The 14,801-nt window shown below is 39.2% G+C and overlaps 1 protein-coding gene across 5 annotated transcripts in view; it reads right to left on the bottom strand.

The window, feature by feature from the left end:
- Nucleotides 1-14,801, bottom strand: part of FAM110B (family with sequence similarity 110 member B) — a 153,991-nt gene that overhangs the window by 98,880 nt on the left and 40,310 nt on the right. Inside the window, exon 1 of one of the 5 annotated variants that reach the window (XM_063606771.1) lies at nucleotides 6,284-6,695. The exons of the other annotated variants lie outside the window; for them this stretch is intronic. The gene's annotated coding sequence lies outside the window, so the exon portion shown is untranslated. Of the gene's footprint in view, nucleotides 1-6,283; nucleotides 6,696-14,801 lie in introns of those variants that run through there. 5 annotated transcript variants of the gene reach the window in all.

The following is a 14,801-nucleotide window of genomic DNA, read 5'->3' as shown; positions in this document are numbered from 1 at the left end:
GTTACATATGTGTAGTGTGACAGTGGCGAGGGGTCAATTAAAGTGTCTATCCTCCGCCAATCCATCTGCTGTGCATCCATCCATCCATACATCCAAGACTGTTACAAGCTAATGAGAAACATCTGACCTAATTAGGGCAGTTCTGGCATTTGCTGTGCACCTAAGGAGTGTAAGCAACTACATTTAAAAAAAAAAAAAGACTAGCTTTTCAAGAAATATTTGTATCCATTGTAACTTGCTTAAATATGAAAGATAGTTGACAGTTTTTAATCTGTTATGATTAGGCATTCACATCTCTAATACAACAGTTTGAACACCACAAAATTTCATCCATCCATGCAAAGGGAGCACTATTTTATGCACTAACTTCTAAAATCCCCCAAATAGAAAGTTATATCAAAACCAAGCTTACTCCCCAGAAACATAATATATGAGAGTTCAGGACTGAAATCAAACACACTCAAACTTTCATTCCTGACCCAGCAATCTAAAATGACAATACATGTATTCTTGAGATGGCAGAGTAATTAAAAAAGAAAATAATCACCATTATAGTTTAAGAAAAAACACACACACAATATCTATCCTACCAGTCCTGCTGAAAGGAAATGAAAATCTCAATCGGTATTACTCTATAATGATTTTTCTTAAGTGAGAGACTTCCCCACGATAATCCATTTCTTATTTGGCATTTATTTTTAAAAGGATGAGCTATGACTACTCACACAAGCTGTTTTCAAATTCTACCACTGAAAATCATTCCTAAAAAAAATTTCTGAAACTCAGTGATCAGATGTTTAACATCTGCTGTGTGCTCAACAAAGTCAGGAATGCAAAACAGAGTGCTTGGAAATAACAGGCACATAATGAATGCACTGATTGAATGTAGTGAGAAGGACAACATGGGCCCAAGCCCTGAAGTAGGTTAGATCTTGGCTGTAGAGATGCAGCTAATAAACACGTGAACATTTTAAAATTAAAAATTCATAATATAAAACAATAACAAAACACCCCGAAGAACTATCTACTTAGAAATGATTAAGATGGTACATTTTGTATCATGTTTTTCACCACAACTAAAAAGTAAAGGAGGGCAGGGGGAAGGAAGGGGCAGATGATCAAGCTAGGAAGACACCAATGCCTTGGAGGAGGGGAGGCAGAAGAGACAGGAGGGTTGGGGCCTGAGGAAACCCCAATAATGGGAAATTCCCCCACAGAGGCAAAGGTGTCAGGTATCAGCAGGTAAGGAATTCCAAGAAGTATAATGGTGAGATCAATGTTAATATTCCTTTTTAAAATAAAAAAAATTCAGGACCACCAAAATAGCCCCAGCAAATCTGCACTAAAAGTCCTTTCAATGCTATTTTTATCCTCAAAATATGAACAGATAATTTTCCTGGAAAATGCAGACACTTCTGAAAGAGCCTAAGTTAGAGAAAAACCACTACAGACTGCTGTTTGCCAAACAATTCACTGATGAGTTACTTCTGTAATAATGAACTACGCTTAAGCACCCTAGAGCTTCAAGCTGGGTTTAAGGATGACTAAGAAGTATTTAGAATCAACACTGAATTTCCTCAGTACATACATAACCTTCAGATGTAAATCATTAAGCTTTTATGCTAATAACTCTTCTGGAGAAGTTGAAAGAGGGTTAAGATGAAGACTCTAAAGTTTAAATTAAATCCTACTTTGACATTAAAAAAAATTTTTTTTTCAAAATTCTCAAACTGGTCTCCAAGCACACTAACTCCTACATAAAGAAGCTATTTTTTAAAGCCCTAAGATATCAATATTCATTATGCACACTGAATAGCCCAGAAAAAGCTCTCAAGTTTTACAAGAGATCAGTCATTTACCAAAACAAGTATAAACTGTACAGATAGAATGCCTGTATTACTATTCCTATTTAATAGGTACCTCTTCAGATATTTACTAAGGACCGTGACTTGATTTATATAAGTCAGAGAGAGAGAGAGAGGAAAAAGGAAGATTAATTACAATTTGATGAGGTACAGAGTGCCTCTGGTCAGTTGCTGGAACTACACCCCAGATGTAGTTCAGGGATGCCATTGAGGTGATGGTTGGAGACTATGATGGTGCCTTCTACTCTGGAACTTCTAAAGGAAACAAAAATGGCAGCTTCCAGGCATAGATCACATATCTCTATAGTTTATGAATGCATCCCCAAGACCCAAACCTTACTACAAACATCCTCCCCCAACACAGACCTCAGAGCAAAGGCTTCAGGTACTTAATATTTACCTCTTCTCTGCAGATAGGCTGAGACTCCTGGGCCAAGGCGTAACAATTATTTAACTATTTGAAATCCTGCAGAATGCTCAGTCACCGCTTCCAAAAAGCAGAATATCTCATTCTTATTAAAGAGTCTTCACTGTTTTCATAGGAAAGCAGTGTACTGAGTTTGCATTTTCTACCTAATCAAAGTCTCTCCTGGAATATTATTTTCAATATCGTTTGGAAATGTCCCCTATCATCACCAATATTTTCGCTTCATAACTCTTCTATCCAACTTTCTTTGCTTTGAAAATGTGTTAACATTACGGCTGTCGACATCAGCTCTAGAAATCTGCCATATATATTTCATAGGATTCTCAGCCCAACACTTTTACCTTAAGACCCTATGTCCTATAGTACAAATTCTCTCCAACATGTGTAAAACCACCAAACATTGCACATTCAACTGCACTATAGTCACTACAGTAAAGTGTGACCCCTCTGCAAGGTCTAGTGTAAGACTGGAGATGCAGTAATTAAAACTGGCCATTATGGTGGCCTGACTTGGCATCAATGACTCTTCTTGCAAAATAAGTGAGAGCAGGAGCAGATGATAGGAGTTGAAAATTAAGAAATGCTATTTTGCCTATGGTAAGAGGGATACATTGATTTCCTTTTTAGATTCCTGCTCTAAGGGAGTTTCAAAGGTTGCCCCAGCAAGGAAGAAATTACATACCTATGTACATCTAACTAAGGTTTTCGGGTTATCTCAGGTTTGCCAATGGATGACTATGTTGTACTTAATGAGGATTCTTGGTATACACAGTACTGTAGACTAGAAAGAACACAATACCTGGAATCATGAGTCTTCAGTTACATTTGTTAGTTAACTCCTGGCCCCACACAACCGCTCTGTGCCTTAGTTTTTTCATCTGTGAAACGGGCACTCTTCAGAATGACAAAAACTACGTGCAAACGATTTCTGAGAATCCAGGAGTCCTAGAAGACTGAATTACTAACACTTTTAAAGTTCACAGTTGTGTTATTAATATATATAGTAATGGTTGGTTTTGACAATTTAATTGCATAAAATATAAAAATTCAATTATAGCTAATTAGAGCTAATATAATGCTAACTTGGCCACCATGCTTAATGAATATCATATTTTATGTTACTGAAATGATTCTTATGTTAACAATAAGATCATAGCAGAAAAAAAATTCACCTAATCAGCATGGTGATGGTATTAGAACATGCGGCCTTTGGGAGATGATTAGGATACAAAGGCTGCAACCTCATGAATGGGATCAGTGCTTTTGATCAGGCTCTTAGAAAAGAGCCCCAGAGAGCTGCCTTGTCCCTTCTGCCTTGTGAACCCACATAGAAGGCACCATCTATGGGGAAGGAGCCCTCACTGGACACCAACTCTGCGGGGGCCTTGATCTTAGACTCCAAAACTGTGAGCAATCAATTTCTGTTGTTTATATATTATTCAGCCTGAGATATTTTGTTATAGCAACCTGAGCAAACTAAGACATTCTCTGTAAAGCAATGTCCACCTTCTGGTATTAGGATCTTAATATAATTTCTTTGTTTTTCATAAGATGAAAATCCTCCTTGGTCTGTGGTCCATAGTGCAGTGGTTTTCACAGATGGCCGATGACTTTTGAATTTTATCCAATAGATAAAACTTTAATTGCTCTAATCAACTACGAAACATGTCTGTCAGATGAAACCTGGGTGGCTAACTGGCCTCAAGGTCACAATATAAAATAAAAATAAGTACAATATTAAAAGAAGTCCAAGTCATTAGAAGACATCACATATAGTAAAGCTGTTCACAGAAACAGACCTATGCCTCATGAGTACACAGAGCGTGCATGCAGTCAGATCAGGAAACAGTTCATTCATTTCACTGGGTGCCAGGCCCTGGGGATAGAGCAGTCAAGAAACAGATAAAACATCCCGCCCTCAAGATGCTTAAATCCTCATCCTACTATTAACACTGAACTTTCTAAATGAAGAGCGACACAGTAGCGAGAGAGAGTGTGGTTATATGTCACTTTGCTGACACCCTGCTACAGCCCTGATGACTGCTGATGCACGCAGCACTGCTGTGAACAGTTAAGGGAATGGAATTCAAGTGTGCTCTGAACTCCACATGAAGCCCCGTGCTAGCCCTCCTCCCTTAATAAAGGTGGCAATAACCATCGTAATTGCAGAGACCTACACCACACCAACTTAAGATTGTCAGCTTACAATGAATTCCACTCCACTAATTTTTAAAATAATGCTTTAACAGACTATTAAGCATTGACTTTTACCTAATTAAAGCTCCTTAAAAAGAGAGCTTTTTATTTTAGCCAGTTAACTCATTATTTCCTAAAACTAAGTAGTATAAATGCTACAGAACTCATGTAATATTGAATATCCTTAATTGATAAAAACAGTTTGAGGGCTCTGTTTCACTTCATCCATAAAGTATTCTGCCCCTGTCTCATAAAAATTTCCAAGTGTTGCCTGATTTTTAACCACAATGCTCTTCATTAAAGAGCATCCATGATGCCCTGAAGTCTGATGTGTGAGTGAGTTTTGCTTGTTTCAAGTTAAATGACAGCTGAAATATTTCCATTTGGTTTTTATTTTCTGATTCTGTTGTGTCAGTGTCTAATTTGCAAAGTTACAAAGCTGATGATTTTGTTAAGTGTAACATCCATAGTCTGGCTACTAAGGTCCATCTAAATTAGAAATGAGTGCAGGTACTTAGTTTGATTGTTCAGCTGCCACCCTAACAGCTTCTGTATTTACCTGGTAGCTGCTGCTTTTATATGGATATTTTAATATACAGACATTTCCTACATAACATATTTTTATTTTTTCATTCATACATTTTTAACTGGAAGGTAGCTTCGATGCACTGAGGTAAGCCTATAAAGCATGAACTATTACCAGAGATATATTCGTTTTCTGTATGTTCCTGAAAGTTATCTAAACAAGGCTGTCAGGCAGCTTTTGAAGGGCTGCACAGACAGTTGCATAGGCTGCACACTGAACAATCTGAGGGGTCATCATGACCATGGTAGTCTATGTAAGTGGCACCCCTAGGATTGCACATTATTCACTTGTATGAGTATATGCAGTGCCTCCGAGAACACATGTTATCTAGGTGTGAACTCATGCTGCTCTAGAAAGTAATTCACAAGTAGCACAGATGAGGTGCTTTATTCAAGCCCCTCAAAACATATCTCAGCCCAGAAGAATAGTACTCATATTCATTGGTTCAAACATCTCCCATAAAAGGGGAAATGTGTATTCACATAGTCAAACCAAATGCAAAGAAATAAGAGAGATGTGCATTACATTTTTTCAAGACAGTACAGTATAGCAGTTAAGAGAAGGGAATTCTAGAATCAGTCTGATTGGATGCAAGTACCTGCTTCACTACTTATTAGCTTGTGTGACCCTGATCAAAGTATTTCATCTCTCTATGCCTCAGTCTCCTCATCTATAAAATGGCATAATAACAGAACCTACCTCAGAGCTGTTAGGAGGATTAAATGAGGTAATACATGTAAAATAGCTAAACCAGTGCCTGGCAATAGCAAACTATGTAAGTGTTTGGATTTCGCATTGGTTCTATTAGGTAAAAAAATCAAAGCAGAAAGAGGTCAGGGGTTTAAGAATTAGTGATGTATTCCAGATTGAAAATGAAGGCTCTTCATTAGGAGATATACCTAATGTAAATGATGACTTAATGGGTGCAGCACACCAATATGGCACCTGTTTACATATGTAACAAACTTGCACGTTGTGCACATGTACCCTAGAACTTAAAGTATAATAACAAAAAATATATATAAAAAATAAAAAAGTTATAAAAATAAATAATAAATAAATAAATAAATAAATAAAAAGAAAATGAAGGCTCTTGATTGACAGGGAAGTTTTCAGCAGACCAATCTGTTTTACAACTCAAGTTTCTGACAAAGTTAAAATCCCTGACTTAAAGTAATCATTAGGTCTGAAAAGCAAACTCGCACTCACTGAGTGTTACCACTATTGATGTGGCCGTCCTCACAGGGCACCGGGCTGGTGCATCGCAGCCTTCGGTGCCTCAGCTGACATTTACTGGCCACCTCTCCTCTTGGGTAGGGACGTACCTAGGGGACAAACGACTCCAGTTTACCTAATCAGCTGCCAATAAAACTTCAAATCCTACAAGGGAATAACTGCCCAAAGGCTCGTGCAGCCTGCCCTGGTGAGGTGTTTGCTGCTTTCATTCATATTCTTTAAATATCAGCTAATCCCTGGTGCATCGCACTCCCACCTTGGAAAATTATCTCATTCACTGCAGTGCAAACAGGCCCTGCTCCTGGTGCTATGAGAGAGAAGGAAGTGTTACAAAGATGAAAGCACCACGCAAAGTTTCCCAGGCTGGAGGGAGCCAGGACTATTCCCACAGTGTGAAGTGGGACAGCTAGAAACCAGAAAAAGTCCTGGCATGTTAATTTGCAGATGCTTTTTTATCTATTTCAATTCTCACGCAAGCATCCAGGAGATTTGATAAGCAGTTTTGATGTGGATTACAGTTTTAGATAGTAGAAAACACAACATACACAAGAAACATATTTTTAAAGAGAATTAAATATATGCAACATTCAAGCTTCTCTCACACCTACATCTAGCAATTCTAGAAAAGCGCAGTCCTACTCATAAAATGCTGGCACATGATGGTGCACACATTATCTAACTGTACCAAAATGTCCCACAGTACCTCTTGCAACCAATCACCTAACTAGTTCTCTTGGAAGAAATAAGATGGGGAGATCCCACTGGGGAAAACTGAAGTTTGTATCACAGAAAAATCCAGGTAAATTAGAGGTCTGACTAAACTAGGAATAGATAGGTTGTGTAAAAGAATCTCTGCAAAAAGCAGCCAAAAGACAAATGGGTCCCCTAATTTCATCTCTGCATGATGCTGACATTGCACTCACAATTCTCATTACCACTGGATTGTGCCAGAAAATCAGGAAGTGGTGCCCAAACCCTGTAACTCAACAGCTTAATAAAAATGCGTATGTTCTATTTTTAAATTAATCAACATCTGTGATTTTAGAATTTCTTCATCATAAATGCAATTAGTACCATACACTAGATCACATGTGTGGAATCTAAAAAGATGGAATAGGAGCTTTCAGTCCAATAATGGTACTTGTTCTAAATTTTTGCCTGATTATAATAGTCACATAAAAAATTCTATGTCTTATGAAAACAGAGAAATCAAAATCTATTTTATTCAGCCTTTACATGGTAAACAGGAGGAAACAGGTTTGGAGAGTTTACACACTGTACCCAAGGCTCTATCCCACTAAGAACTGAAGCGAGATCCCTGCTTATTTCATCTAAGAAAAATCAGAGTTCAAGGAAATAATTTCAATTCCTAGCACTGCTTCCTGACAGCAGAAGTCAGCTGTCTGTCAACCATCTGGCAGTTAAGTGATTAGTGAGTCCTACAGCTGAAATTCAGAGAATAGGAATACCTGCACTAGCTTTAAGTAAGTCCTTACTTAGCAGATGGTTAACACCAGTAAGTGCTGATGACCCCCATTCTTCCTCCACCAATCAGTGCAATGCAAGGCATCAATGTCACAAGTTGGTGACAGCTGATTACCACTGTAGTGAGTGAATTTTACCATGCAGGGTAGTGTGCTTACCTTCCCTACCTTGCAACAAGACTCCCCATGTGTTATGATTTCCATTGACTGTGGCTCACTCCACATGGGCAGTAGCTACAGAATAACAACAAATCAAACTGTTGGGGATGGGGGAGACAGAATCAGCAAAGAACATTTGCTGATACGTTGGCTAAAATATCACCATCAATTAATTAATGAGGACCACTGATGGTACATAGTCATGACTGGATGTTTCAGATGTGGACAGAAGGGTAACATAGGAGAAGAGTGGGAACTATCATCACCTTTTAGATTAAAACAGTGGTCCCATTTCTTGCTGGAACGAACACTGCGACTAATGTTCACTCCCTTCATCTGGATATGTTAGTAAGGTGTGCACGGACTATTAAGATTTTCCCATTTTTGGCTGCGCGCGGTGGCTCATGCCTATAATCCCAGCACTTTGGGAGGCTGAGGTGGGGGATCATCTGAGGTCAGCAGTTCGAGACCAGCCTGGCCAACACGGGGAAAACCCATCTCTGCTGAAAATATAAAAATTAGCCACATGTGTTCGTGGGCACCTGTAATCCTAGCTACTCAGCAGGCTGAGGCAGGAGAATCACTTGAACCTGGAGGCGGAGGTTGCAATGAGCCAAGATCGCGCCACTGCACTCCAGACTGGGCAACAAGAGTGAAACTCTGTCTCAACAACAACAACAAAAAAGATTTTCCCATTTCTAACCTCTGCTTTTAAAAAAGTGTACATTTATCACATTTGTCACTACCATATATTATTTTAGCTATAAACCATGGTATGCTAACTTAAGGATAGTAGAGAAAGAAGAAATATCATAAGTGGACATTTTCAGTCTCATTAAAAACTGAATTTTTTTTTAAAAAGCTGATCCTGCACAGCTATAATTTACTTTCCACTTACCTTAATGTAAGTCTCTAGATTTTCAAATCAAAATACAATTTTAAAGTTCCTAATATAATTGTTAGCAAAAAAGGTGAGGCAGTGTTTTTAAAATTATATGGAAACAGGCACTATTTCCTAAGATGTGAATGCATACGTTTTGGGTGTAGGCATTCGGTTCTGGGTGGGCTAATGGCCACTGCTGCCTGGGTTAGTATTTTCTCTTCCTCCAGCTCTAATCTAGGCAGAGCGGCCCTGGAGTGCCTAGTCTCTATGTGGGCCTGTGATGCTGACAAGATGACTGTGCAGGAGCCACAAGCCAACGCCTGGGAGAGCAGCCGCCGTGCGCATATGGCACATGCTCACTGGGATACAGACACCAGTTTCTCTTCGTAAGCATATTTCAGGTATTGGTAACGTTAGAGGAAAGCAAACTGCTTCTGTGTGCTATATGTTCAATAAATAAACTATCACAGAATGCAGATGAATCCACTTTGGGGACAGAATTATTTGTGCCCAAATAACAAGTAGGGAATGTTAAATATTTTGCAGGAGAAAAAAAAAAGCGTTCACTCAAAAATTGCTGAGGTGGGTACAGTATGTCGAAGAAGCGCTGACCAATTCCAGTGCTTTGGGATGCAGAGAAGGGAGGATCGCCTGAGGTCAGGAGTTCAAGGCCAGCCTGGGTAACACAGTGAGAGGCTGTCCCTACAAACAAAAAATTTAAAATTTTTTAAAAATTAAAAATGTAAAAGATTTAAAAATTTAATTTAAAAAATTTTAAATATTCAAAATTTAAAAATTAGAGACCACACTGTCTCCACAGGCACGGTGGCATATGCCTGTAGTCCCAGCTACTTGGGAAGCTGAGGTGGGACTGCTCGCACCCAGGAGTTCAAGGTTACTACTGTGAGCTATGATCACATCACTGCACTCCAGCCTGAGCAAGGGACGGAGTCCCTGTCTCTAATGTGTGTGTATGTGTGTGTGTATGTTTAAATATATATAAGAAGTGACCTCCAGAGGGGGAGACTAACCTTACTCTACGTGACTCAAACCACCACTATCAGGGGGCAGATCTGAAATTTGGCTCTGAAATTCCTGCTGTACTTCCCACTGTCCCATAGATAGGAGCGGCTCCTAACACAGCCTACTCAACAGACGAAACTTCTTAAATGACTATTTTTAAAATTGTGAGAAGAGTACTAGTGAGTGAAATTTCAACACCATATAAACTCAATGGGATCTCACATGTATAAGACTTTTTCTACATGGCTGGTGAGAAGTTGAAAAGCAAAGAGTAAGAAAGTGAAGCTGGAGACAAAGGCCTTCTTGGCCCCTGGAACAGGCCTGTGGTGCTCCAGGGTGGACTCGCCTGCCTCGGCCAACCAGCAAGGAGCCAAACAGGGACTGGACACATTACAGGCACTCTGCAGGAAATGAGTTTCCTCTTCCAGTCAAATTAAGGCTGATCGAAGAGAGCTCCCTGCATTTTCAGCATAACCCAAACATAGGAGGTTCTGAGAATGACAATGACTCTGGGCTCAGCAGGGCCAGCAAGGAGGGGCCCTGTGAGTGCCAGCCCAGGCTGGCACCCGGCGATCTGGCTCCAGAGAAATGCCGTCAGGCTGATATGCTTTCCTCAGCTCCTCCAGGGAATTCTGTCAAAAACACAAATCTTGCAGGCTCAGTCAAATGCTAAATTTAAAGAAATATGGGATCAGATAACAACTCTGGTGGCTTAACTATGTGCTTCTCAATCAAGAGCCACGTCTTTCTGGCACCGCACAGCCGGTGCCCAGAATACATTTGTTAAGGGAACCAATGAATGAGCAAACACAAACACACAGCTGTTTAGGAAATTCCTGAATGCCAAGCTCTTCTCTGGGTCCGGGATGAAGTGGATCTGAAGGGTGGGTAGAGAGAGCTCATCATTTTTAATATAATTTGATGCACTTGTTACTTTTCAGAGATTTTTTTTTTTTTTTGAGACAGAGTCTCAATCACTCTGTCACCCAGGCTGGAGTACAGTGACGCGATTTTGGCTCACAGCAACCTTTGCCTCCCAGGTTCAAATGATTCTCCTGACTCAGCCTCCAAAGTAGCTGGGATTACAGGCCTGTGCCCCTACACCTGGCTAACTTTTGCGTTTTTAGTAGAGATGGGGTTTCACCATGTTGGCCAGGCCGGTCTCAAACTCCTGACCTCAAGTGATCCACTTGCCTTGGCCTCCCAACGTGCTGGGATTAAAGGTAATTTTCATAGATATTTTAATTACATGAAGAATAGCTACACTAAGAATACCTTTGCTGTATTCTTACAGCTATTTACAAGGCAATTGTGAAATGATCTCCGTTTTCTCCTCTGAAAATCAAGGAGTTAAAATTAAATATGCAACATCTCTGTCTTCAACACTCCAGGATTTCATATGCAAAATATAACACAGCTCTGAGTAAACAGAACAGTCATTAATGGTCCGAGGGTTGATGATGAGGAGTGACGGCAGCTCTGTAACCTAATTTAGAGTAAGCAGTACCTGATACTTAATTTTTAAGTGAAAAGAGGCTACCATGCATTTCTATGTCATCAGCAATCACTCAGGGAGAGGACCACACGCTTTCTCAATAGGTGCAAGTATCCTCCCAGTCGTATCTTTCGAAGATTAAAGAAACAAAAATTGGGTGAGCTACTAAGCAAAACAATCTAGAATTCATTTGGTACAATACATCTTGCATTTCAAACCCAGACAGTCCCTGCTTGTGTCACACATTGCTGATGCCTATCTGTTCAGCTGACAGACTCCAAACAAAGAAAAGTAGCCTCAGAGATGAAGCGTTAACTGCAGTGGGGGAAGGAGAAAGCGAAAATCAAGATAGTCAGGTATGACGGCCCCAGACAACAAAGAGAAAGAGAGAAAAGTAACGGCTGTTTTCCAATTCTAATTAAGTTAGGAAACAAGTCAGAAAACATTGCCAAAGACAGTACTCACTGAAAAGAGATGCCACTAAAAAAGCTAAACAGATTGTGAACAATACTTTTCGTGAAAAAAGAATTTCATCATCATGACTGATGTATGCAACCTAAATTGGAAAACTTTTTTTTTTTAAAGAGACAGAGTCTTACTCTGTCGTTCAGGCTGGAGTGCAGTGGCACTATCAGCTCACTGCAGCCTCCAACTCCTGGGGCTCAAGCAATCCTCCTGCCTAAGCTTAACTGAGTAGCTAGGGTTATAGGCGTGCACCACACACTAGGATAATTTTTTATTTTTTTTTTTGTGGAGACTGAGTCTCACTATGTTGCCAAGCTGGTCTCAAACCCCTGGCCTCAAGCAATCCTCCCAATTTGGCCTCCTAAAGTGTTGGGATTTCATAAGCCACCATTCTAAGCTCCAAATTGGAGGACATTTTAATTAAAAAAAAAAACAAACAAACAAACCAAAAAAACTTCCTTTTAGAGAGAAGGCAAGTAAAAATTATATATTAATATATAAAACCTCAAATCACTAAAAGTACTGTTTTTAAAAAGATAATCCTATGTAACAATAAGAATGCATTTACTATAGATAGTAGGTTTGTAGGTTGATCAGCTTATAGACTATGTAAAAAAAAATTTAACATACTTGTACCTTAACGGCATTAATACATGAAGGGTCTATCAATACTTTGATGTTTTCAAACAATCTGAAAAACCAAAACACACCATCCGATGTTCTTCCCCTTTACTCAAACACTGAAACAAGGTAAAAAATAATAAGTATGATTGGATAACAATAAGGGAAACTCATTCCGGGAAAATCTAAGTTTATATTACCAAATTTCACAAAACCAGTATACTCTTGTACTTGGAGAAGAAAAATTCAAATTCTTAGGGTTTGAAGAGGTTGAAGAACTGTATACTACTACATATTAAAATACACTCATGCTTAAGGGGTTTGCTCTTCAATGGTACTCAAGTCAGATCAATACCTAAAGCAAATAAGGAAGCAAACTCAATTACAGCTGAAGTCCAAAATCAAATCACACCTCTGGGAAGTGTGTATGTGTGCACACATGTGTTTGCATGTGCATACGTGTGCAAGAAGAGTGGGGGTTCTCACTAATCTATCCCATTCAGATCAGCACCTTAACTACTCTTTGGTTTTCAGAAACTTTCACTTGGCATGATTACAAATTTTGAGAGGTGGCTGTATTATTCTTACCAGCTTAATCTCATGACAAATCCTAACCTGTGGGCAACCATGAAATAAGGCAAATTTACTTTAAAAAGTCAGTGATTTTTAAGACTGCTGATGTCTACTGTTGGAAAGAAGAACACTTAGCAAGTTCAGTTTTAGATTTCCACCATGAGGAATGGTATTATCAAGTAAGATAATAAGTCTTGATTTCACACAGAATATAAAATGTCTGGCTGAGCCTGGCTCTCTCCTGTGAAATGCAAACAGACTTGCTGAAATTCAGGCGTAATACTGTTCTCTGCCAGAATATAATGATGTTAATAGAGACAGAATGTTTTCATCCCAAATTAGCTGAGAAAAGATGTAGCAAAGGACACTGATAAAACCACTCGAAGAGGTGGACTTAAGTCAGCATGAGAGACGTGGCACCATGATTCTGAAAGAGAGGCTGCCTACACCTTCCCTTGGTGTGTAACTGATATAAGGGTCTACAGGAATACAAGTCACAACTGCAGAAACAGCAAGTGTAGTAGCATTATTGCTTCACATCAGGACCTCCTCCACAGAGGCCCGGGCTACTGCATAGGGAGTGCTGGGAGAACAAGAACGCATGGGGCCTTGCACAAGGTCAGTCTCATAAGGAGGAGGAGTCGGGGGTGGTAAGAAAAGGAGGGGGAAGGGGCAAGCAGGGAAGGAGGGCAGAAGGAAAGAAGAGACAGATGACTCCAGCCCATCGGCATCCTAAACTTAGCATAGAGCAAAGAACTAGTATCACTATCACTGCACTCAAATGCACATGTTACTCCCACTACAATGTCTTTCTTTATAGTTTAACTGTACTGCTAAAGGTAAATTTGAAAAGTCATCATATTCTCAGCATTCTAACAAATGGGTTTTCACATCTTCAATTCCTTTGCTGCATTTTCAATTCAGTTCCCATCTGTACTGAGCATGCTTAATGCCAGGCCTGGGTGCTAAGATAACAGGACAGGTCTCTATGGCCAGGAGGGCTCAGACACATTCACTTTCTAAGGTGACTTACAGTGAATTATGCATACTCTTTTCTTTAAAACACATTTTTAAGCCAAGTAATGTCATTAGTTTCAAGTGTACGAAAAACAAATGTGTGAAACAAATGGTAAGAAAATTCTCTAATATACCAAGGATTCAAATGTGTCTTTAGTTCAAAGTAGAGGAAAATGAATGCCAAAGTTTGTTAAACACATCTCATTTAATTTAGGTATGAGATGATAAGGTCAAACGTTATTAGATTTCAATTTTCTTGCTTTAATCATTTCATAACAACCATATACCATAAGTGAGCATTCTCCAGTATACTTCCCATTTAAGGATGATAAAAAATATTGTCTAATGAGAGAACAAAATAATTACTGCTATCTTTATTCTTAAGTTGATTTTTAAATTTCATAAAAATCCAAGAATATACTGCCTTTTATATTTTAAAAGTAGCACCTAATAAGAATAAAAGGATTTTTGGACACATAACTCTTGACTATTCACTCTAGTAGTCAATCATAACCAAAGCCTTTATGAATGAGCCTTTGTGACCAAAGTTTAGACAATGACTTAAACTAACGATGAGATGACTGAACTTGCGGCCATTCTTCCCTACTACTGTTAGATATTCCCCCACACTCTGGGTCACAATATCTGTCCCATTCTGAACACATTTGCTGATAGTGCTATTTTTACTTTACCATTATCACGGAGGGCTCTCAGTTACAGAGTATGCACTATGTGCCCAGCACAATGTATTTATATACACCACCTCAGTTA

The sequence above is a fragment of the Pan paniscus genome, chromosome 7 (genome assembly GCF_029289425.2).
Source record: "Pan paniscus chromosome 7, NHGRI_mPanPan1-v2.0_pri, whole genome shotgun sequence".
In the NCBI taxonomy this organism is placed as follows: domain Eukaryota; kingdom Metazoa; phylum Chordata; class Mammalia; order Primates; family Hominidae; genus Pan; species Pan paniscus.
This window is presented reverse-complemented; position numbering and strand designations above follow the sequence as displayed.